At 45.3% G+C, this 23,013-nt stretch overlaps 1 long non-coding RNA gene across 1 annotated transcript in view; it reads left to right on the forward strand.

Moving 5' to 3' along the window:
• LOC135268899 (uncharacterized) overlaps positions 1 to 20,838 on the forward strand; it is a 43,798-nt gene extending 22,960 nt beyond the window's left edge. The window contains exons 2-3 of the long non-coding RNA XR_010337250.1: positions 6,148 to 6,408; positions 20,648 to 20,838. This is a non-coding gene — a long non-coding RNA (uncharacterized LOC135268899). The remainder of the gene's footprint in view (positions 1 to 6,147; positions 6,409 to 20,647) is intronic.
• The last annotated feature ends 2,175 nt before the right edge of the window (positions 20,839 to 23,013 follow it).

A 23,013-nucleotide genomic window follows, 5' to 3' on the forward strand; every position in this document is an offset into this window, starting at 1 on the left:
CTCCCTAGTTCTACCATCAAGACAGAGAATGGTGTGATACTCAGGTGAACAAGGTGAGTCCAAGAGGGTTGTGCTGGAGGCAGAAAACAGGGGCCCAGTCTTTGGAGATAAAACATGCTCTGGTCCTAAATGGCAGCAGCAGATGAATCTTCCCAAAGTGAGAGTCGGGCCACAATACCTCCCCTGGGAGGACTTCTGTGCTTGTGTATGTTGGAGAGGGAAGGAGCTTTTTCATCCCAAGTAGAGAGGTTACATCCCCTGCCTGCTTCCCCCTCTCTCTTTCTCTCTCTCCTGCTGAAGGCCAAGTATGACTTCACAGAATCCCTAAGCTCCATAAATCAGTTCTAGATCCATCCCTCGTGACTGTAATGAAAGCAGGATTTTAACAAAAACTGGATGCTTCTACTATTTCAATTGCTATCAGTTGACTCTAGAAGCATTTTTCTAAGATGAGGAAGGAAATCTAGTTATTCCAAGAGCTGACGACGGAAGGCTGTGACTTCTCCTGAAATGTTCTCATAGGAGCCCTGGCTTTTGAGTCCATAACACTCTCTCCCCCAGCACCACCCAGCTACCAACCCAGATCAAGGCTGACTTTGCTCATGTGGTCTTCTTAAATGGCTTATCCCAGACAGTGACCCATCTGATCATGTCTATACTCCTCCCCACACTGAAGATTCCTGCTCTGCCCTGTAATTCCCTTGGAGAACAGATGCTCCCATTCCAGAACCACCGATACTGCTGGGAGTTTGCATTTCAAGAGACAGCAGCCCTTTGGGAGGAGACGAAATAGCGGTCAGCCTTCCACTGTCACTCTGAAGGGTTTAACATTTTATTCCCTGAGTTTGCATGCTTCCATTTTCTCTCATGTCTGTCAGCATATTTACCTGCACTTCTGTCCACGGTTAAATCTTTGCCCACAAGGAGTTCACCTTGGAAACAACAGCCTGACCCAACTTCATGCTAAACATCCTACGCCATGCACACAGATGGTCCTTTTACCTGGGACTGATGAGGAAGGCCAAGCTTAGGATTTGTGTCATATGAAGGCTTATTCTCAGCAGCCTGGATCCTTGGTCTCATCCAAAAGGTAACTTTTCAGCTTCCCATAAATTATTCATTGATCTGCACTACATCATCTTTGCGGGACAACTGCATAAAAGTAATCTCCCAACCCAGCTGACTAACTTGAGTTGGAAGCAAGAGCTTCCTACATAACTTTTTAGTGGCCTCCCTGCAGGATCAGTTCCCTACCCATTTGTATTAGTCAGTTATTACCAAAACAATGCTGTGTAACAACCTCAACATTTGGTGGCTTAAAATAACTATTGATTCTTTCCACTGACTGTATGGTTCAGTTAGCTCCAGGCTGAGGATCGACCTCAGTCTGCTTCACTTGCTAACCAGAATATGCTCTTTTCATAGTGACGGTGGGAATGCCAGAGACCAAGTTCAACTGCATACTTCAAGCCTCGGCTTTTGTTGTAGTTGCTCATATTCTATTGACTCAAGCAAGTCACAAGGACGAGACTCAAATCAGTGGGGCAGGGGAAGTATCCTCTTCCCTAAATGGGCAGGGAGAAGAGTGAACATTTGCTGAACAATAATATTATTAATTGCACTACCCCTCCAGCCTTATCTTGAGCCCTCTACCCCTTCATTCCTATTTAGCCAGTCAAAATGGACTGGGCAGCCTCTAGCCTCAGGGCCTCTACATGTGCTGTTCTCTCTGCCTGAAAGTCTCTTTCTCTTCCTAGTCCTCAATTACTCCTTCTGATTCTTCACATTTATGTCTCCTTACTTCTGCAGAGAGTTCTGCCCTAATCCCAAGACCAAGTTGGCTCTTTTGGTGAAGCCTATACCCTGTACCAGGCACTGCCCTTAGTCACTGCCCGGCTTCCAGAAAACCACTCCATTCACAGCACTCTGAGAAAACTTCCCACTTTCATGCTTTTGCTCCCTCTATCTGTGGTCTCCTTTTTTTTTTTTTTTTGAGACAGTATCTTATTCTGTTGCCCATGCTGGAGTGTCATGGTGCAATCATGGCTCACTGCAGCCTCAACCTCTCGGGGTTATGATCCTCCCACCTCAGCCTCCTGAGTAGCTGGGACTACAGGTGCACACCATCATTCCTGGCTCATTTTTACATTTTCTATAGAGACAATGTCTCACCACATTATCAGGCTGATCTCAAACATCTGGGCTCAAGCAACTCACCCACCTCAACCTCCCAAAGTGCTGGGATTACAGGCATGAGCCACCAAGCCCGGCCCATCTGTCTTATCTTTTTCCACTTGGCTCCTTTGTATTCATAGCTCAGCCTAAACATGACTTTCCCTAAGCACCTAAAGTACACATTACACTCTGCATAACACTTATAACTGACATTTTCTTTCTTAGTTATTGGATGGTTCCATCAGCATGTATGCCCCAGTAAAGGAAGTCCTTGTCTAATTTGCCCAACCCCATATCACCAGAGCCTGGCACACTGCTTGGCCCACAGTAGGAACTCAAATCTTTTAAAAGCAAATTGCAAATTTGGTAATAGTACTTCAACAGCCCTTGTGTCTGTGAGGCTGACCTCTGCGATGTCTGGGGTCAGGTCTGTCTGTTTGCGGTCACACCTCTTTTGTCTAAGAGAGGCACAAGAGGTTAGCTACCTGGCTGACCATGAGTATGTGTTAAGCATCTGAAAGGCACTCCCAAGGTTGAGTTCCCACTGACACAGGTGTCAGTACAAGTTGTTAGTTGACCCAGTAACAGAGGGGAAGTGAGACAGGGAAGGGAGAAAAGCCCTCCAGGGTGTGTCTGTGGGGAACTGGGGTCTGCAGTGTGGAGAGTGGAACACACCTTAGTGATCCCCATGGAGGGGCATGGTAGCTGGGGTGTGTGTCCGCCAGGCACAGCTGGAGGGGGTATCACCCTGGAACTTCTGGTCCAGCTTGTACCAGAGGCTGGGCTGGCTGAGGCAGCCAGAGAGAACCCTCAGGCAAAGCCGGCAGGTGTTGGAAACCATTAGGGTGGGATCAGCCTGCCCAGGCAGAGCCTGTTGGGGTCTGTGACAGAGACTGATGGAATGAATGAGCTGGCATCAGGGAGAGGACCGTGGGGTGAGGAGCAGGGTGATCAGGAGGTGGGTAGAGACAGGAGCCATGCTGAGGCCAGCTTTTACAGCCACACCTGAGCAGCTCAGGGGTCTTAGGAGGGAGAAGTCCTTCCGAGGACCAATGACTCATGCCAGGGGTGGGCCTAGGAGGATGCCGAGCCCAGAGTCCAGGCTCAAAGCCATCGGCAGTTATTTGGCAATTCATTCCCAGTTTCTCAGAGCTAACAGCCAACACAGGAACAGAGTGTGTTGCTGCCTTTAAAAAGGCTTAGAACATTCCAGAAAGAGACCTAAATTTAATAGCAGGAGAGAGGGAGGAGGGGAAGTGGTTGCAGAGTCTGGAGGGAAGCCAGCAATCCTGCCTCCTCCTCCCCAGCCTCAGAGGATGTGCGGACGTGTCTGGGCAGGTCCTTTCTGACCCAAGGCAGGTCCCTGTTGATGGTCAGCTGGGGATCGTGCAGACCTTTTCCTTGTCCTGGGGTCTCCTTCTGAGCTATACCAACACTGTGCAATGCCTATAACCAAGAAGAAAAAGAAAAGAAACAAGCAGAGGAAACAAGGCAGCCAGCCTCTCTGATTTGTGAGCAGCTTGGGTCAAGGACTGGTGGCTGAGCCAGTTTTTAGTCAAAGCCTAGTCCTGCCCATGGGACCAGAGGCCACTGAAGCCTGGCGAAGGCCCAGGCCTCTCTCACTGTGGTTTCTGTGGTTATCTCTGCTGCGCTGCACACCTCACTCCTCCCCTCTTCACCTCCGCGTGCTCGCCACGCCCAGACACAGCCCTAACGCTGCTTTAACCCAAGCGCTGCTGGTCTATGGAGGTCCTCTTGAACATCCACACTGCACAGGAGTTAGGACCCTGGTTCTGGGGCCAGATGGCCCAAGTTCAGAACCTGGCTGTGCCAACCACTGGGTCCCAGTTTCTCCGAGCCCTGCTCAGTGACAGTGTCTTCCCATAAGGGGCGGTGGGGGGGTGAGCCTCATGTCACCCCGTTAATCTGGGCCCAGGGAAAGCACCATGGTCTGTTCCAGCACTGAAGGAAGCACTGTCTGTGTTGACCTCATGGAGAGATGGTCATCCTCTCCAGGGAGGTCCCTTCCCAGATAATTTTCAAAGGCAGTTTGTTAGCAATTTTTGATTTAGGCACAACTTTAGAATCTTTTCTTCTGTGTTTCAAGTGACTCTGATCGGTGGGGTTTCTCCAAGGGTGGTCCCAGGGACACCAGCTTGAGAATCACCTGGGGAAGGGGTAGGGTGGGGGGAGGAGGGGGACTATCAAATGCAGTTCCTTGGGACCGGCTGGTCCTTTGCTTCTCTCAGAACCCCTGTGGGTGGATGTATGATCGACCTCCTTTACCATAGGTGAAACTGAGGCTCAGAGAGGTTAAGGGACATGCCCAAGATGATTTAATTAAATAATGACAGGTGCATCTTCAACTGCGGCAGCCCATGCCCCTGTCGTAGGCTTCCTGTTGACCCCAGCTACAAGCCCGTAGCGCGGCAGCCACAGCTCAAGCTGGGGGTCCTTTACGGAGGTTGATTTTTGTCTCACCCCAATCAGGCACAAGTGAGAGTTTCATAAATAGTTCTAACAAAGCTGCCTTTCACAGCCAGCGCTTTGCACTGTGAAAAAACAAGAACCTGATTTCAGAAACCATGTCCCCAGGCTTCACGGTTTCCTTCTGTTTCTCAATTCTTTGACATTTTACTTGCAGGGGAACCTTGCTCAAACACTTCATGCATCCATTCAACAAATATTTATTGAGCACCTTCTATGTGTCAGGTTCCGTACAAGGCGATAGAATCAACTGCTGTGAATAAGATGAAGGTCTTGCCTTTACAAAACTTCCAGGCAAGAAAGCAAAAAGGAAACGTGTCAGGGGAAAATGAGAGCTAGTAAGTAACATCAGGCAGGTGCTGGGGTTTAGGATGTGCTACCCCAAAATAGAGTATCTTGGCATTTGAGAAAACCACAGAAGCGGGAAGGTCTCTCTGACCCCCACCCATCTCCCCTGAAGCACACTATCAAACATCAAAGAATCCTCTGACCTTCTGCTGAAGTCAGTCATAGAAGCCTCACTGGAATACAGTGGAATACTACCCATGTGGGCAGTGCCCACCTCATAAACAGAGGAAAGGAAAGTCCATGACACAGGGATTCAGCGAAGAATCTGAACAAACAAGCCCCGAGGTTATTATCACTACATCATACCACCTTTGTCCAATCATACTTCTCTGGGACTGTCCACCTCTTCTTCAAACTTAGCATAAAAATACAGATTTCCTCACTGTTGTTTTTTGTGGTCTTTCACTTCTAAAGGCTCTTAGGTCATATAAACTATATTAAATAAATTTCTATGCTTTTCTCTTATGAATCTGTCTTTTATTATAGAGATCTCAGCCATAAACCTAGCAATGGGTGAGGAAAGAAATCTTTCCTCCCCTCACAAGGTAAGCAAGATAGAGTGTGAAGATGGAGGGGCGACATTTATTTTAACTCTAAAAGATAGAGACTTTTAGGCTGGGCGCAGTGGCTCACGCCTGTGATCCCAGCACTTTGGGAGACCGAGGTGGGAGGATCACCTGAGGTCAAGAGTTAGAGACCAGCCTGACCAACATGAAGAAACCCTGAGTCTACTAAAACTACAAAATTAGCTGGGCATGGTGGCACATGCCTGCAATCCCAGGAGGCTGAGGCAGGAAAATCACTTGAACCTGGGAGGCGGAGTTGCCATGAGCCGAGATCATGCCACTGCACTCCATTCACCCTGGGCAACAAGAGCAAAACTCCATCTCAAAAAAAAAGAGAGAGAGAGAGAGAGACTTTTTTCTTTTTCACAAAAAATAACCTCAATGCCATTATCACACTTAAAAAATAACCAGGACTCCTTCATATGCTCTCCTAGCCTATCAGTGTTCATACCTCTCCATTGTCGCAAATATTTTTACACACTCTGAACCTTACTTAAATTCAGATTCAAACAAATCTCTTTCAGCCTTTAGGTTCTTACCCATTTCCTTTCTTCATTTTTGTTTCTTGCAGATTTTTGTTGAAATGGCCAGGTCATTTATCCTCTAGAATTTCCTGCGCTATGGATTTTGCAGATTGCATGCCTATGCCATCATTTCATCTGTTAGGAGGTGCCATTATATGCAGGATGCAACATCTGAGCACAGGCCTGAATGAAAGACTCGAGGGAGGGAGCCGTGTAGAAATCGCTGAATAAGAGGATCCCGTTCAGCTTTCATTTTTTTCTTAGCTTTACTGCTCACAGTTGTGACCTCTGAAACCTTCTTTTTTCAGGTAAGTGCCCCTTCCCGACTATTACAAGTAACTCAGCTGGCCAGGTGTGGTGGCTCACGCCTGTAATTCTAACACTTTGGGAGGCCGTGGCAGGCAGGAGTTCGAGACCAGCCTGGCCAACATGGTGAAACCCCGCCTCTACTAAAAACACAAAAATTAGCCAGGTGTGTTGGTTCATGCCTGTAATCCCAGCTACTGAGGAGGCTGAGGCATGAGAATTGCCTGAACCCAGGAGGAGGAGGTTGCAGTGAGCAGAAATCATGCCACTGCACTCCAGCCTGGGTGACAGAGTGAGACTCCGTCTCAAACAAAAAAGTAACCCAGCTGCCTTCATCAATCTACAGTGAAATATGTGTGGTTAAAAGCACTCTGTCTTAAAAACTGGAAACAATCTGAATACCTATCAGCAGAACAAATCAATAAATGCAGTATATTTCTACAGTGGGATACTACTCAGCAATGAAAAATGAATGAGCTACTAATTCAAGCAGTGTACATATGGCTCAATCTCAAAAACATGTTGAGTGTAAGAGGCTAAATATAAAACAGCACAGACTGTAGACTGCCACCTATGAAGTTCAAGGACAGGCAAAACTAATCTGTGGTGAGAGAAATCAGAGCAGCACTTTCCTTGGGGGTGATAGTGACTGAAAAAGAGGCATGGGAGAACCTTCTGGAATGTCAGGGATGCTCCATAGCTTGACCTGGGTGGTGGCTGCATAGTTGTACACATAGGTAACAGTTTCTTACGCTTAAGATGTCCATATCTTCCTATATGTAAGTTATACCTCAATTTTAATAACAAATAAAAATCAGGTGGACTTTGGACTCAGGCAGACCCAGCCACTGGTTAACTGTTTAACATTTATCCATTCTCCCATCTGCTTGGGACCTCAGTTTCTTCAGCATAAAATGGAATAAATACAACCTACTTCATTACTATTGCATGCAAAGCACTTTACACACTGTCTGGTACATAGGAAGCCCTAAAAAATAGCTATTATTCCTTAATCACATTCTTGCTAATATCTACCCAGCTCCCAACCCATGGCAAACTCAGGGTGCAACCTCAAACCAGCAGACTCAGCATTTGTCTCAGCTCCATGCGACATGTCTCTATTAGGCTCACCAAAGGACACATATTTGTAACTTGTTCTTTAATGATATGCACATTACCTCCTGCTGCTATTCTTTTAACATGTTGCTTTTATTTGATCTAATTGGAGCCACAGCGTGGTTAATCACAACATTTAGTGGGAAGTTTGAAGAAGCCCATGGGTCCCTCATGTGTGTTTGGCTGCAACGCCGGCCCCTGCCAGGTCTCCCTGGAGCCTGCAGACAAGAGACTCATTGGGAAAACATCCTACCCATCTGGAATCCCTTCTCAGAGGACTTTCTTGGCAAAGCTGCTGCCAAACATTTGCAACTGGTTTTTCAAGAAATCGTAGTTTATTGGGGCTGGGTGGGAAGTAATCTCAAAATTGACTTCTTCCCACCCATTTCCTTTCTTTGTGTTTGATCCTAGTGGTTTCTGTTGGAGTGACAGGTCATTTGTCATGTCTGGATGTTGCCGTCCTCATCTCTGCTCAGCTGAATTCCCACTTTCCTTTGGGTAATGTCTCCCTTGGTGACATCTTGGTTCAATTCTGGAACTTTTCAGTTACTAGAGAAAGTCCATCCCAAGAAATAAGACTTCGTATTTTTGTAAATGTATTTAAGTATAAAAGACATGTAGAAAAGTACACTGATCACAAGTATATAGGTCAATGAATTTGCATGAAATGAACACATCTGTGCAAAGTCAGATCAATAAACAAACAAGATCAGAATCTTAGAAACCTTCCTATAATCATCCCCTCACAAGGTACCCGCTGTCTTGACTTCTAACACCATAGATTTGTTTTGCTTCTCTCTGAACTTGCTATGAATGGAATCAAATAATGTGTCGACCTAACTTCGTTGGCCAGCACCTGTGTCTCCTTGCCTCTTTGCCTGGGGGCTTCCTCTGAGGATTGGAGCCCACTCTGCCGGTGCAACCAGCAGGCTGAAATTAACCAGGGAATTAACACCTTTCAAGACCAGGAGGCAATCAAGGGCTCTCCAGAGTTGTTGAATCAATATCCCAGCCCCTATGAGTAATATCTCGGAAGGCATGGTCTCTGTTGACTGTCAGAGGTCCCCAGTGGGATTAAGCTCCTATTGCTGGTAGTGATACTTTGCTCTGTGACACACTGAAGAGTGTGGCCTCTTCCCTTCCCTGACTCACTTTCCCATTTCTCCTATCAGTGTTGCCTGGAATCCCCTCCTAAACAAATTAATTGCAGTAAATGCCTTGTCTCAGAGCCTGCATCTAAAAGAAGTGGAACTAAGACAAACCATGATTGTCTTCCAATTCCTTTTGCTTGGCCTCAGAAAGCACAGTCCCCCTCCTTTCCCCAGTGAGGTTAGAATAGCTTTAACAGGTGTGGGGGGAGGAGAGGGAGGAGGAAGTGGAGGAGGAATAAAAGGAGAAGGAAAAGAAGAAGGAAGAAAAAGAAAGAGCTGAAGGAAAAGAAAGAAAGAGATGAAGGAGGAGAATTGTGCTCCCTCCAAAGCCACAGGACTCTCCCCTCTCATTTTGTTCTTTTAAACTGATAGAGAGTGGAAAGGCAGTAATGATGATTAGCAGCAATAGGGTCCATTTTGCCAACCTTGTCGGGCCTGAGGACAGAATGCTGCCTCCCTGTTCTCCCCTACCCCCACGGTGGTACAGAAATCTCTCTAGCTCTGTGCCACTGTCAGCCCGTCTGAGATGATGGGAGAAAACGCCACTTAGTCTTCTGTTACAACTTTTGAAGGCTGGTCTTAGCCTCTAGTCTTTCAGGCTTCTTTCAGACACCAAGAATTTACATCTTCATCATTCTTCATCTTCTACTTGGTATCCTTCACTGGGGCTTAGATTCTCCTAGACTGCCCCTTCTCAGTCCTGGATGGCTACCTCCTAAAAACAGAACCACTCTTGGCACACCTAGCAAAGCAAGGAGCTGCAAATCGCCCCACTAATGGTCTCCAACTGGGATTTCAGAGGCAAACTCCCATCGTAAGATTTCTGTGTCAGAAATGTCCACCAAACTCCCGAGTATTCCTCTTACTGTCAAGCCGGAGAGGCCAAGACTCTGGAATATGCAGGTTTCAAGTTTGTATCTGCCTCCACAAGGCACCCTTGGAGACTGTAATGTGGTCGCTGATTGGGCATATTTTCAGTATGAGCTGATTTGCAGGTGACTGGAACTGCGGTGTCAGGCAGAGCCCTCCTCAGCATCCATGACACAGGGGCTGAGGTTGGGCTTCTAAATTCAAAATCCCCTAAAAACCGTTGGCAAAATGTTGTGTGTATTTGCTCACCTGCATTGTTCTGAGGAATAGGTTTGTGGATTTCCAAACTCCTCAAAGTGGCCTAGGACCCCACATTATTTGCAAACTATGCATCCGACAAAGGTCTAATATCTAGTCTATAAGGAACTCACACAAATTCACAATCAAAAATCATTAAAAAGTGGGTGAAGGACATGAACAGATGCTTTTCAAAAGAAGACTTACATGCCGCCAACAAGCATATGAAAAAATGTTCAATATCACTAATCATTAGAGAAACGCAAATCAAAACCACAATGAGATACCATCTCACACCAGCCAGAATGGTGATTATTAAAGAGTCAAAAAATAGGCCGGGCGCGGTGGCTCAAGCCTGTAATCCCAGCACTTTGGGAGGCCAAGGCGGGTGGATCACGAGGTCAAGAGATTGAGACCATCCTGGTCAATATGGTGAAACCTCGTCTCTACTAATACAAAAAATTAGCTGGGCATGGTGGCGCGTGCCTGTAATCCCAGCTACTCAGAAGGCTGAGGCAGGAGAATTGCCTGAACCCAGGAGGCGGAGGTTGCGGTGAGCCGAGATCGCGCCATTGCACTCCAGCCTGGGTAACAAGAGTGAAACTCCGTCTCAAAAAAAAAAAAGAGTCAAAAAATAATAGATGCTTGTGAGGTTGTGGAGAAACTTATGACTGCTGGTGGGAATGTAAATTAATTCAGCCATTATGGAAAGCAGTAAAACAGAATAACCATTCCACTCAGCAATCCCATTACTGGGCATATGCCCAAAGAAATATAAATCTTTCTACCATAAAGACACATGCATACATATGTTCATTGCAACACAATAGCAAAGACATGGAATCAACCTAAATGCCCATCAGTGTAGATCTAGTAGACTGTATAAAGAAAATGTGGTCACAGATACCATGGAATACTATGTAGCTATAAAAAAGAACAGGATCACGTCCTTTGCAATCACATGGATGGAGCTGGAGGCCATTATTCTCAGTAAACTGATGCAGGAACAAAAGACCAAATACCACATGTTCTCACTTATAAGTGGGAGCTAAATGATGAGAACACATAGGAGGAAATAACGCACTGGGGCCTATCAGAAGGTGGAGGGTGGGAAGAGGAGAGGATCAGAAAAAAGATCTATTGGGTAGTATGCTTAGTACCTGGGTGATGAAATAATCTGTACGCAAAACCTCTATGACATACAGTTTACCTATATAACAAACCTGCACGTGTACCCCGAACCTAAATAAAAGTTAAAAAAAAAAAAAAAAAAAAACTCCCTATTGGTAAGAGAGCTGATTATTTGAAAAATGAGTAACCCTCCCAGGCTTGTGATCCCACTCCAACTTTACCAAACAGACACAGGTAACCCAGTTATGGTCAATTAGTCTTGGGGCTGGGCTCTAAGCCATGATGCGCCCCATTAAACAAACCCAACTCCAGAACACCTTGAGGAGTGATGCACATTCCTCCTCCAAGAACACTTGAATCAACCCTGGAACGTGGGCTACACTTCCTCTTCACATTTCTTTTCTCAAATTCTCACTTGTGGAAGCAGCTACTCCCCCCAACTCTCCTTTCTCTGCCTCTTCCTAAAGCACCCCTCTTGCCCCTTTCTCTCACCTCGTGCACCTTCTTTTTCCAAGTAGCTTGAGCCTTTTCTGACTTAAGTCTACTTTGCCTCTCAGCTTCTTACCACTGTCCCCTTTACCCATTAACCTGGGCAGCTCAAGGAAGGGGCTACGGAGCCAAGCAACACAGGTATAGAAGTCTCTAGAAGGTAGCAGAGGCTAGACAGCAGCAAAGGCTATGTCCAAATTGCTTTGTTGGTATCATACTAGGTAGACAAAAATGAAACTAAGGCAAAAGTTACCCTTTATTTTTGCGTTTTTCTGTTTTCTTTTTGAGATAGGGTCTCACTCTGTCACCCAGGCTGGAGTGCAGTGGTGTGATCACAGCTCACGGCAGCCTTGACCTCCCAGGCTCAAGCAATCCTCCCACCTCAGCCTCCCAAGTAGCTGGGACCACAGGCACTCACCACCATGCCCAGCTAAATTTATTTATTTATTTATTTTTTGTAGAGACACAGTTTTGCCATGTTGCCCAGACTGGTCTCAAATTCCTGGGCTCAGGTGACCCTCCTGTCTTGGCCTCCCAAAGTGCTGGGACTACAGGCACAAGGCATCACACCTGGCAATAGTTACCTTTAAACTGCATTATGAAAAAAAATGAAGTAGGGCTGTTAAACTGACATAGCTATCCAAGATATGCTAAGCAGGGAGGACCAGGACATACAGAAAAGTATTACTTCCTTAAGAGTGAGCTACCTGGGACACAAAGTTTAAGGACTTTTTCACTGTCAGGGTTGCGCAAACCATGTCCCTATGCTAATATGAGCCTGAGAGTAGGTGCCTCCTTAAATTCTGCACCCCTGGCCCTGATATGAAAAGAAAACAGTAAAGCAGAACCATCTTATACATGTGCAGTATGATCTTGTATGTAAACACTACACGTGTATTAAATACGTAGAACTCTCTGGAGGGATCATACCCAACCTCGTCACAGTGTTTCATACTGAGATGTGGGATTGGAGGGAAGTGAGAAGGGCTTCTCTCTTAACTGTACCCATTTCTGTACTGTTTTAAATCACAAAATAATAACTATGTATGGCTCTTGTAATTTTAGACAAGCCAGAAAAATGAATACAATAATAAACCACATTTTATGTCAAAGGGTCTACAAAAAAATATGCACAGACTTAGGATTTTCTTCTTGTGGTCAGATGCGAACTGTAAAAACTGAGACAGGTTAACAATTCTTTCCCCTGATTTCAAAGAACCCTCGGTCTGCACAGCAGCGGCCACCTCTGATTTACCTAGTCAGCATGCCCCTGGGACGACACAGCAAGGGTGGCGTGTGATAACGTTTCCCCTTGTCTCTTCTAAAATGAGGGAGGAGTGAAGACAACGGGCAGCTGCCCGATCCCACAGGGCAGCACTGTGTTGGGAAAGAGTGCGGCAGAAGAGGCTGGGATGGCCCCAGTGCAAATGTCTGGCTGGCAGGCACACCTGGGAAGGCTCTTAGCCATCCGTGAGGAAGCCTTCAAATTAGAATTGTTTTTCCAGACTCTAAACTTCCTAAGCAGTGATACTTAACCACCTATCTTATCCAAGTTTTCTAGTGAAACGTTTAAAAAGTACACATTACTCAAAGCAGAGCAGAAGAGTATAACTGACTTCATTGTTTTCGTTCCTGGCATCCTCTGCATGTCCCTTGACCCTGGCTCTTCCCATCTGACTCAGCACTTCTCCATTATCTGCACTGTTTCCATCATTCTTGAGATCAAACAGACAGGAGATATTCCAAGCCTTTTGCCAAGGGTTTCTTATCAAGACCCCAGAGAATTGTGAGCTTACTGGAGATTCCCTAGAGCAGTGGTTCCCATCTAGGGGCAGTTTGCACCCCAGGGGACACTTGGCAATGTCTGGAGACACTTTTGGTTGTCACAGCTTAGGGGGAAACTCTTGACATCTCATGGGTAGAAACCAGGATGTTGCTATAAACAACCTCTAATGCATGGGGCAGCCCCCACAACACAGAATTATCTGGCCCAAAATGTCAATACTGCTGAGATTGAGAAAACTTGTCCTGGAGCCTCACTACTCAAAAGAGGGTCCACAGACCAACCAGCAGTATCAACATTTCCTGGGAGCTTCTTGGAAATGTAGAATCCCAGGTGAGATAGAGTGGAAGATGAATAACCCCTACGTCAGTCAGGATAGGCTACTCAGTAAACTCTTCCTATAGAGGACCACTTAGTAGGTGCTTTAGGCTTTGAGGGCCAGATGATCTCTGTTGCAACTACTCAGCTATGCCTTTGTAGTGTGACAGCAGCCATACACAGTAAGTAAATCCGCATGGCTGTGCTCCCATCATTTGGCCAGCATCACTTTGCTGATCCCTGGGCAAAGTCACTACGTGGAAACAAACAACCCTCAAATAGTGAAGATTGCTTCTCATGCACACTGTATGTCCATCAGGAGTTGTCTGAGGGCCCTGCGCCATGCCAGCCCCAGTCAGGAACCCAGGGTCCCAGCTTCCACCATCACAGCCTTCACTGATCATCAGGGAGGGGAAAATACACAGCGGGCATAGCACATGTGGTGCACAGACCAAGCATGCATTCGCCACTGGAGCTTCCACCTGGAAGTACCACTCACTTCTCTCACATTTTATTGGCCAAAGCAAGTCGCGTGGCTGTGCCTAAATTCAAGAGGGTGGGGACCTATTCCCAGAAGGATGGCAATGCCTAACAACTACCTGGATTTCCTCTCCTCCGAAATCCCAGCCCTACCATAGGCTTAATTCATCCCATCTATGAATTCCATTAACTATCTGGATAGACTTGAGCAGAGTTGCATCTCAGATTAGGCATGGACCACTCAGTGATGAATTCATCTCTTCCTCATGCCTCTGGAAGGAATAACAGTGCAAGCACACATTGATGTGATTGTCTGTACTGTGCCAGACACTGAACACTTAATATCTTTCATTCCTTTCCAATCTCACAACAGTTAGGAGGTGAATGTCATCCACCTTTTACAAATAAGAAAACCTGAGACCAAGAGGTGATGTAGCTTGCCCAGGGCCACCAGCTGGTAGATGGTAGAGTTAAGATTCAAGTTCAGGTCTGTCTGACCTCAAAGCCTGTAGATTTTAACATCTTCATGATCAGATTTTTTTTTTTTTTTTAACACTTACTAGGTATTAGGCATAGTATGTAGTTTTATACTTTTTTACTTTTTTTTTTTTTTTTTTGAGACACAGTTTCACTCTGTCACCCAGCCTGGAGTGCACTGACGTGACCTCAGCTCCTAGGTTCAAGTGATTCTCATGCCTCAACCTCTCAAGTAGCTGAGATTACAGGCATGAACCACCACGCCCTGCTAATTTGTTGTGTTATTAGTAGAGATGGGGTTTTGTCACGTTGACCAGGCTGGTCTCAAACTCCTGACCTCAAGTGATCCACCTGCCTCGGCCTCCCAAAGTGCTAGGATTACAGATGTGAGCCACTGCACCTGGCCTATACTTTTTTACTTTTAATCTTCACAATAACCTGATGGAGTACATATCATTAGACCCATTTTACTGATGAGGAAATGGGGCTAAGAAGTTAAATAATGGGTCCAAGCTCACATACTCATTGGTAGAATCAAGATTCCAACCCAGATCTATTGACACCAAAGACTGCGCTTCTAACAGTTTCTAGTATTGGAACATCTGTTCTGTAAATGAGGCCCCAGGGCACTGTAGGTGCCCTGCTCATACCCTTGAGTCTTACCACTTCAGAAGCCATCAGCTGACTGTCAACCGTTAGGACTTCTGTCTCTTTTCTTGAGGGCTTTCTCAGGAGTCACACAAGGAAGGCCTCTCTGTCTGTGCTCAGGGAAATTCAGAAGAGCCAAGAGATCACCACCACAGAACCAACACCCTGCCCCCACCCAAGCTTTCAACCAAAGACTGGTGGAGTAGGTGTGAAACATCCCAGCTCCCTTGCCTCCTGAGCTGCTAAATTAACCAACTCCCGATGTGTGCTCTACACTGGTTCCCAGAGGCCACAGTAGGATAAAACTATAGTCACCTTCAGTAGCAGCTGACTCAATCACATACTCATGATTGGCTGTAATCTTGGATCGTCAGATTTCACAAATAAAAATTACAGGATCCCCAGTTAACTTTGAATTTCAGATAAAACTGATTTCTTTTTTGTAGTGTAAGTATGCTCCAGGCAATATTTGGGACACATATTAAACAATCTATTCTTTATTTGTCTGAAAAATATTGCATAGGACATGATTGTATTTAAAAATTATTCATTGTGTGATCTTCTAATTTAACTGGCTTCCTGTACTTTATCTGGCAACCCTACAGCCAGTCCTTTCCTGGGCCATACCCCCACTTCCCTACCTCCAGCTCCAACTACACTGCTTATATTTGAATCCTTGTCTCAAAATCTGTGCTAGGAGGAGCTCAAACTAAGATGTAGGGTGACATAAGGAGACAAACATGTCTGCACACAAAGAGATTTTACTGATGCTTAAGGGCCATCTGGACTCCATTGGAGCCAGGACAATGGGGCCACCAGCCAACCTCTACAAGAACCATTTTGGATTCAGTGTATGTGAAAGAGAGAAGGCTTTCTTTCCATATTGCCACCGCTACTACAGCTTGAGGCTTACTGTGGGCGGTAGCTCTTTATCTTCTCATTATATGCTCTTCCGATAAGCATTGAAAGATGTAGACATTTCCAGGCACTTCTTATCTGGGATTTCCTCCACCGCGTTCAGCATCAATAGATCAGACAAATACTCAGGATGACATAGTCCCTGCATGGACCAGATCCTGCTGTCACTGAGTACCCATCCCACCCACCATCTTCTTCCTTAACATGCCTTGATTTTGTTCACCTTTTTCAGAGAAGCCTGAGCTGTACACAGAAAGTGACTCTTTCTCAGTGAAAATCAACCATGATAATGCCATTGCCTCTGCCAATATGTCGTTTAAAAATGGATATGAGATGCTGTGCTGGCCAGGGGGACATGAGAGGCCATATGCGAAACACCTAAAAAGAGCCTCCTTTATTGTGATCCCTGAGCTCCTAAGAAGCACGGATAGTGGATGCTGTAGCTGTACCACCCAGATCCTCTTCCAAGACAGACACTTTCCTCATACCTGCTGGGAGTGCCTACCACCCACTCAGCGTCAGCCCACATCCAGTGACTAGTCAATGCAGAGGTACAAAGCTCCAGCCTCTTGCCACAGTTTGGGAAACTCTGAAGCTCCATCCCAGCTCCATAAGGCCCTGTGAGTTCAGCTGAGGCCTCTGTTGCAGTCACATCATAGCTCAACTCCTCCTTTTGGCCAACCTTGCCTGTCTTAACTCCCCAACAGCTGTCGTTCCTGAGAACATCTTCCAACAAACTCTCTGCACGCAAATTTCCATTTCAAGGAACTGGTGTTAAGACAGCATATGACTAGCAAGTTCCCTTTTTCACGAGCAGACATTGCTTTCTACACAAGGAACTACGGTAGCCATCTTGGGACCATGAGGGGAGCCACCCTAAGAAGACAAGTTCATGATCTGAGGCCAGCAGAACAAAAAGAAAGAACCTGGGTCTTTACTGATGTCACTGAGCTGCTAAATTAACCAACTCTAGAACTGCCCTACTTCCAGGATTCTGGTTATGCCAGCTAATAGATGTTCTTTGTCATAAAACCTCTTTAAATTGATTCTTACGTTGCTTTCGGCCCAAAAGTTTTTGTTTTGTTTTGTTTTGTTTTGTTTTTTGAGATGGAGTCACGCTCTGTCACAGGCTGGAGTGCAGTGGTGTAATCTTGGCTCACTGCAACCTCCACCTCCTGGGTTCAAGCAATTCTTCTGCCTTAGTCTCCTGAGTAGCTGGGACTATGGGCACACGCCACCACGCCCAGCTAATTTTTTTGTATTTTTAGTAGAGACGGGGTTTCACCATGTTGGCCTGGACAGTCTCAATCTCTTGACATCATGATCTGCCTGCCTCAGCCTCCCAAAGTGCCAGGATTACAGACATGAGCCACTGCACCCAGCCAATCATTTTAAATTATATACTACATATCAGTAGGAGGCAAAGGGGAATACTCCACGCCAAGGAAGTGCCCAGAACAGTATGGATTCCAAAAACCAGCACTTAGGTGACTTGCCAGAGTACTCCAAGTTCATATACAGTCCCCTCATCCTAACCACTGTGACACTTGTCCAGATGCAGTTCTCTCATCCTAATCACTGTGACATTCCCTCTTCTTTTTATACAACTGTTGTCCAGTAAAGCCAGAGGCTAAGAAGTGTGCAGTACTTTGCACAACTCTGAGAAAGAAGGAATCTCTAGATAATACTTTGACACCTTGTAATTCACGGAATAGCCATGCCTCTATTTCACTTTCTCCTTCTTTTCTTGTTACTTAGAAAGAAAATAGCAGAGAAACATGTCAGGCCAGGAAAGGCTAAATCATCCCAAGCGATGTCAACCTCATAAATATTATGAAATACTGTAGGATGCTCAAAAAATATTTATATAGTTTTGCCCCCTCTTGTGATGAAGTAAGTCACTGAACTGTATCCTCAGGCCTTGCAACAACTCAGTACCTCTGTCTCAAAAGTCAGTGGTGCCTTTGGCAAACAAGCTGTTGTCAGTGAGCTAAAAATCATACAATCTGGGCATTAGGTACCTAAATACACAACTGAAGCATGTGGCCATTCTTGCCTGAGTCTTTATTTTCATGTTATATAGAAGGTTGGAAGTTAAGATCGAGGGCTCTGGAATCAAACAGCCTAGAGCTAAGTGCTAGACTGTGGATAAGTTATTTAACTATTCTGTACTTGTTTCAACATCATCTACATAATGGAAAAACTAATAATACCAGTCAGCTTGGACTAAGTTATGCTGCAATAACAACCAATCTTAAAATCTCAGTGGCTGGCAATAACAAAAGTCCATTGCTTATTAGAGACACATGTCCACTGTGGGTTGGCTGTGGCTCCATTCCATGTGATCTTCATCCCATAATACCGATTGACATAGAAGCCTATATTTGGGATACTGTCAATCTCATGCCAGAGAAAAAGAGATTCTGGTAGAACCACACAATGATTGTTAAAGCTTCTGCTTGGAAGTGGCACACATCAACTCTACTCATGCTTTATAGCCCAAAATTTATCACACACCCAAGACTAAAGCCATGAGATGGAAAGTATAATCCTCTCACATGGAGAAGATGCCAGTGCCTTGAACAATAATACAATCTACCACACAAGCATACAGGATTGTTCTGAGAATTGAAGGTAAAGGGAAAATAGTACATTTTTAACAAGTTAGCTATTATAAATATTAGTACATTCATTTTAAGTTCTAAGTTACTAATTGGGATAAGAAAGTTTTTATAAATAGATTCGTCTATTCAGTAGTCATTTAGATTAAGCTTTTGAGTACTAATTCTTGATAGCATGTGGATTATGAGGTTCTGTGTATCGGTAACCAGTAAATAAACTTTATTTGACTCTAAAATGGGAATAAAAGTAACGTCTGCCACGTGAAGATGCTGTGAAGATTAAATGAGATGCCTGCAAATTCTTTGTCACTTTTCCCATTGAAAGTGAGTCTACTTCTCCTCTCTGGAATCTGAGCTGTCTTTAGTGACCCACTTGGCCAACAGAATGTGGCTGAAGTAATGCACTGGGGCTTCTGAAGCTAGGTCAAAGATGCCTTGCAGCTTTAGTGTAGCCCTCTTAGAACCTCTTAGAACACTTGTTCTTGGAGCCATGAGCTGTCACATAAGTGAGAGGGAGATCCAGCTGACTCCAGTCTTCTGGCCTTCTGTGCCAAAGTGCCAGATATTTGAGTAGAGCCATCGTGAAGCCATCAAACTAGCCTGTCAGTTTAACACTACCAACAACCTCAGTTGATCCCTTGTAGAGCACAAGAATCACCCTGCTGAGCCCTGCCTGAATCCCTAACCCACACAATCATGAGATAGAATAAAATGGTTGTTTTAGCCACTAACTTTTAGGATCATTTGCTATTTAGCAATAGATAACCAGAACACATGCAAGCCCTTAGCAAAATATCTGACTCATAGTTGGTTCAGAAATGAATTGCTAATATCATTAGGTCTTGGGTAGACTCGTAACTCATTTTCCCCCATTTAGTTTGGAATGCCTGTGACTTAGAACTGAGGAAAGGATGGTAAAGACACAACTTAGTCAAATGTTTCAGTCTCCTTGACATTTTCCTAAATGTCCATAAGGGAAGCCATAAACATGTAAGACAACAAACCTAGGACTCTCAGGAATCCTCTGACTTCCCTTGGTTACATTGGATACACATGGGCCTAAATCTTTCAAGAAAGCTAAAATTCAGTATTTTAAAATTTCTTAAAATTTCAGGTAAAATTGACACAACTACATGGTGTCCTATGTTTACCTGGAAGTTCTATGTATGCTTTGGCTTTGTACTCATTTTAAGAAGCAAGGACCTAGATTCTAGAGTTGGATAACTACCATATTCAAGAATAGAGGAGCATCTATGTCTGGGCTGGTGCCATCTGTTTTGTGGTTGTTACTGTTGTCATTGACTTGTTTATTTTCTCAGCATAGGGACTTGGTCATTTTAGGTGGAGGCTGAAACAGAGAGATGCTGTAAGTTCCCCAAATTTCACTCTTTTTCTACCTGGGGACACGGCTAGACCATATTTCCCAGGATTTCCTGCGGTTAGATGGGACCATGTGACTGAGGTGTGACCAGTGGAATGGGGGCAGCAGTGATGGACACCCCTTCAGGGCCTTCCTGAAAAAACTCCTGTGTGACCCTTCACTCTTTCTTCCCTCATCTGGAAGATAATCCAGGGAAGGACTCTGTGACCCTCAAAGATGGTAGAACCCCGAGGCAGAAGGAGCCTGGGTCCCTGAGTGAGTGGAGCAGATCTCTGTTTCCATCCCCACCATGCTGACCAGCATTGGGCTGTGACCTTAGTGAGAAATAAGCCCTGATTCCAGTAAGCCCCTGACGTGAGGGGTTGTTGTGTTCTAGCAGTGAGGCTGTCTTAAGGAATACAAAGATACGGGGCGGGGAACACGTTGTGCCTTTCCCCTTTCTCCAACATGCGCAAGCTGAGGAGCCGCAGTGCCTTTATTGGAGAGTTTACTGACAATAGTTAGACTGCCTGTCACAACTCCCAGAAGAAAGGAAACAGTGGCTGAGAGGGCTGCCCCTGCCCTCCCCAGTCTCCTGAGGGTATAAAACATGAATCTTTTCTTCACTCTTTCTCTCTGCAGGGGAACAGCAGGAAGATATCTAGCACATCATGTTCTGCTGGCTCTAGTGACAAGTTGATGAAATTCTATCACTCGTCCGACAGGAGACCTCAGAAGTGACTAATTTAATCCCTGAGGCCTCTTTAGAAGGAGAATCCTCAACTTTCTCGGCAACTCCTCCCTTTGCTCAGCCTGGTTTCCACGAAGCAAGATAGTCACACTCAAATCAGCTCAGCAGGGAGCAGATATTCTTAGAGTGATTCTTCCCTAATTTGGCTGACTGAATTGAATAGCTATTTATTAGAGTTCTAAAATGGTGCCTTTTGCGTAATGCGGCCTTCACACCATCCCCTGGAAATCACTCTGTCGGGAATGTAGGAAGGGGAAGATGCATCTGCCTTGAGCGAGGCGGGATAAGCCAGTTCTGGGGCCAGGCCAGATTGGGAGGCAAAGAAATCAGCATCTATTACAAACTTCTTCAGCCTCAGGACTTGGATGTCCTTGGCCACTATTCCCTAAGACCAGACTAATGTAGTGGTGGGTGACTCAGAAAGGAGACAGCCCAGATCTGGAGGTCACACGGCCCTCTGCAGACTTACGTTTGATTCCCAGAACTAGTACCTGCTACCAGCTGTGTGACCTAGGGACGTAACCTTTCTGAGCTCCTGTTTCTATACCTGGAATATGGAGGTGGATGAAATCTAACTCATAGAGTTCTTAAAAAGGGGTAAACGAGGGCTGAGCATGGTGGCTCATGCCTATAATTCCAGCACTTTGGGAGGCCAAGACAGGTGGATCACTTAAGGTCAGGATTTCAAGATCAGTCTCAACAACATGGCAAAATCCCACCTCTACAAAAAATACGAAAGTTAAGCAGGTGTGGTGTTTAACCTCCCCAGCTAATCAGGAGGCTGAAGTGGGAGGATCGCTTAAATCCAGAATGTTGAGAGGTTGAAACTGCAGTGAGCTGTGATGGTACCACTGCACTCTAGCCTGGGTGACAGAGCGAGACCCTGTCTCAATCAATCAATCAATCTATCAATCAATAAAATAATGAGTGAAATGCCTGACTTCATTGTAACTCTCTCTCCCTCAGCTTTTGGAATCTTCAAAGTCACTAAATTCAAGTCCAAATTCTTGAAATTGACCTTGACATCTGTATTAGTCAGGGTTCTCTAGAGGGACAGAACTAATGGAATATGTATATATATACACATATGAGTTTATTTTATATATATATATGTATGTGTATATATATATTATATATATATGAGTTTATTAGGTGTTAATTCACATGATTACAAGGTCCACAATAGGCTGTCTACAGGCTGAGGAGCAAGGAGAGCCAGTTCAACTTCCAAAGCTGAAGAACTTGGAGTCTGATGTTTGAGGGCAGGAAGCATCCAGCACGAGAGAAAGATGTAGGCTGGGAGGCTAACCCAGTCTAGCCTTTTCACATTTTTCTGCCTGTTTTATATTCACTGGCAGCTGATTAGATGGTGCCCATCCAGATTAAGGGTGGATCTGCCTTTCCCAGACCACTGACTCAAATGTTAATCTCCTTTGGCAACACCCTCAAAGACACACCCAGGATTAAGACTTTGCATCCTTCAATCCAATCAAGTTGACACTCAGTATTAACCATCACACCATCTTTCTGCTCCTCATGGCCACTGGTGTGAAATTTGCAGGAGAAACAAGCTAGAAAAATAAGCTTGAGATAGAGCAGTGGCCATAGTGGACCTGGTAGCTGAAGCTTCACAGAACCTTAGAGGAGAATAGGGAATAGCACCTCTATCTAACACTTAAATAGGATCCTGTATGACCCCAAGTCTCCCAAACACCTATGTCAATCTCTACCCTGCACTACTGAACAGGAAAAAATTGGAGGCTGGCAGGCAGACTATACCACACTCTCCTTTCATACCTGAAACAGATCATCCAGTAGCCCGGGATTACAAATACATGGCATGCACCTCACTACTCTCCAGTCCTGTATCTGTGGCAGACAGCATAAATCAATCACAGCCCTCTTCCCCACTGAACCCAGACAAGGCAGCAGAAGTCTTTCGCACATAGCACTCCAGGCAGAGACCACCAATCGATCAGAGATGTCATGCAAGTACAAAACCATTTATGAAGCCATAGACATTTGCCCTCTGGAGTGGCCTAACCCCAGAGGGTGAACAGGCAGCCACAGAGATCCAGTAAGGAGTAAACCAAGACGGATCGTTGAATTCTCAAGTGCTTACAAGAACTCATTGCATAAGTGCTAACAAAATCTGGATGTGGCGATGCAGTTAGCCATGGAATCCAAGTTTAGAGGGCTGGTCCCCAAATCGTGATTTCTGCACTTTCTAGGTATTGCTTTGCTGGGCATTTTCTTC

This window comes from Aotus nancymaae, unplaced genomic scaffold (genome assembly GCF_030222135.1).
Source record: "Aotus nancymaae isolate 86718 unplaced genomic scaffold, 86718_ANA_hifiasm-v0.15.2.pri h1tg000046l, whole genome shotgun sequence".
Taxonomy (NCBI): Eukaryota; Metazoa; Chordata; class Mammalia; order Primates; family Aotidae; genus Aotus; species Aotus nancymaae.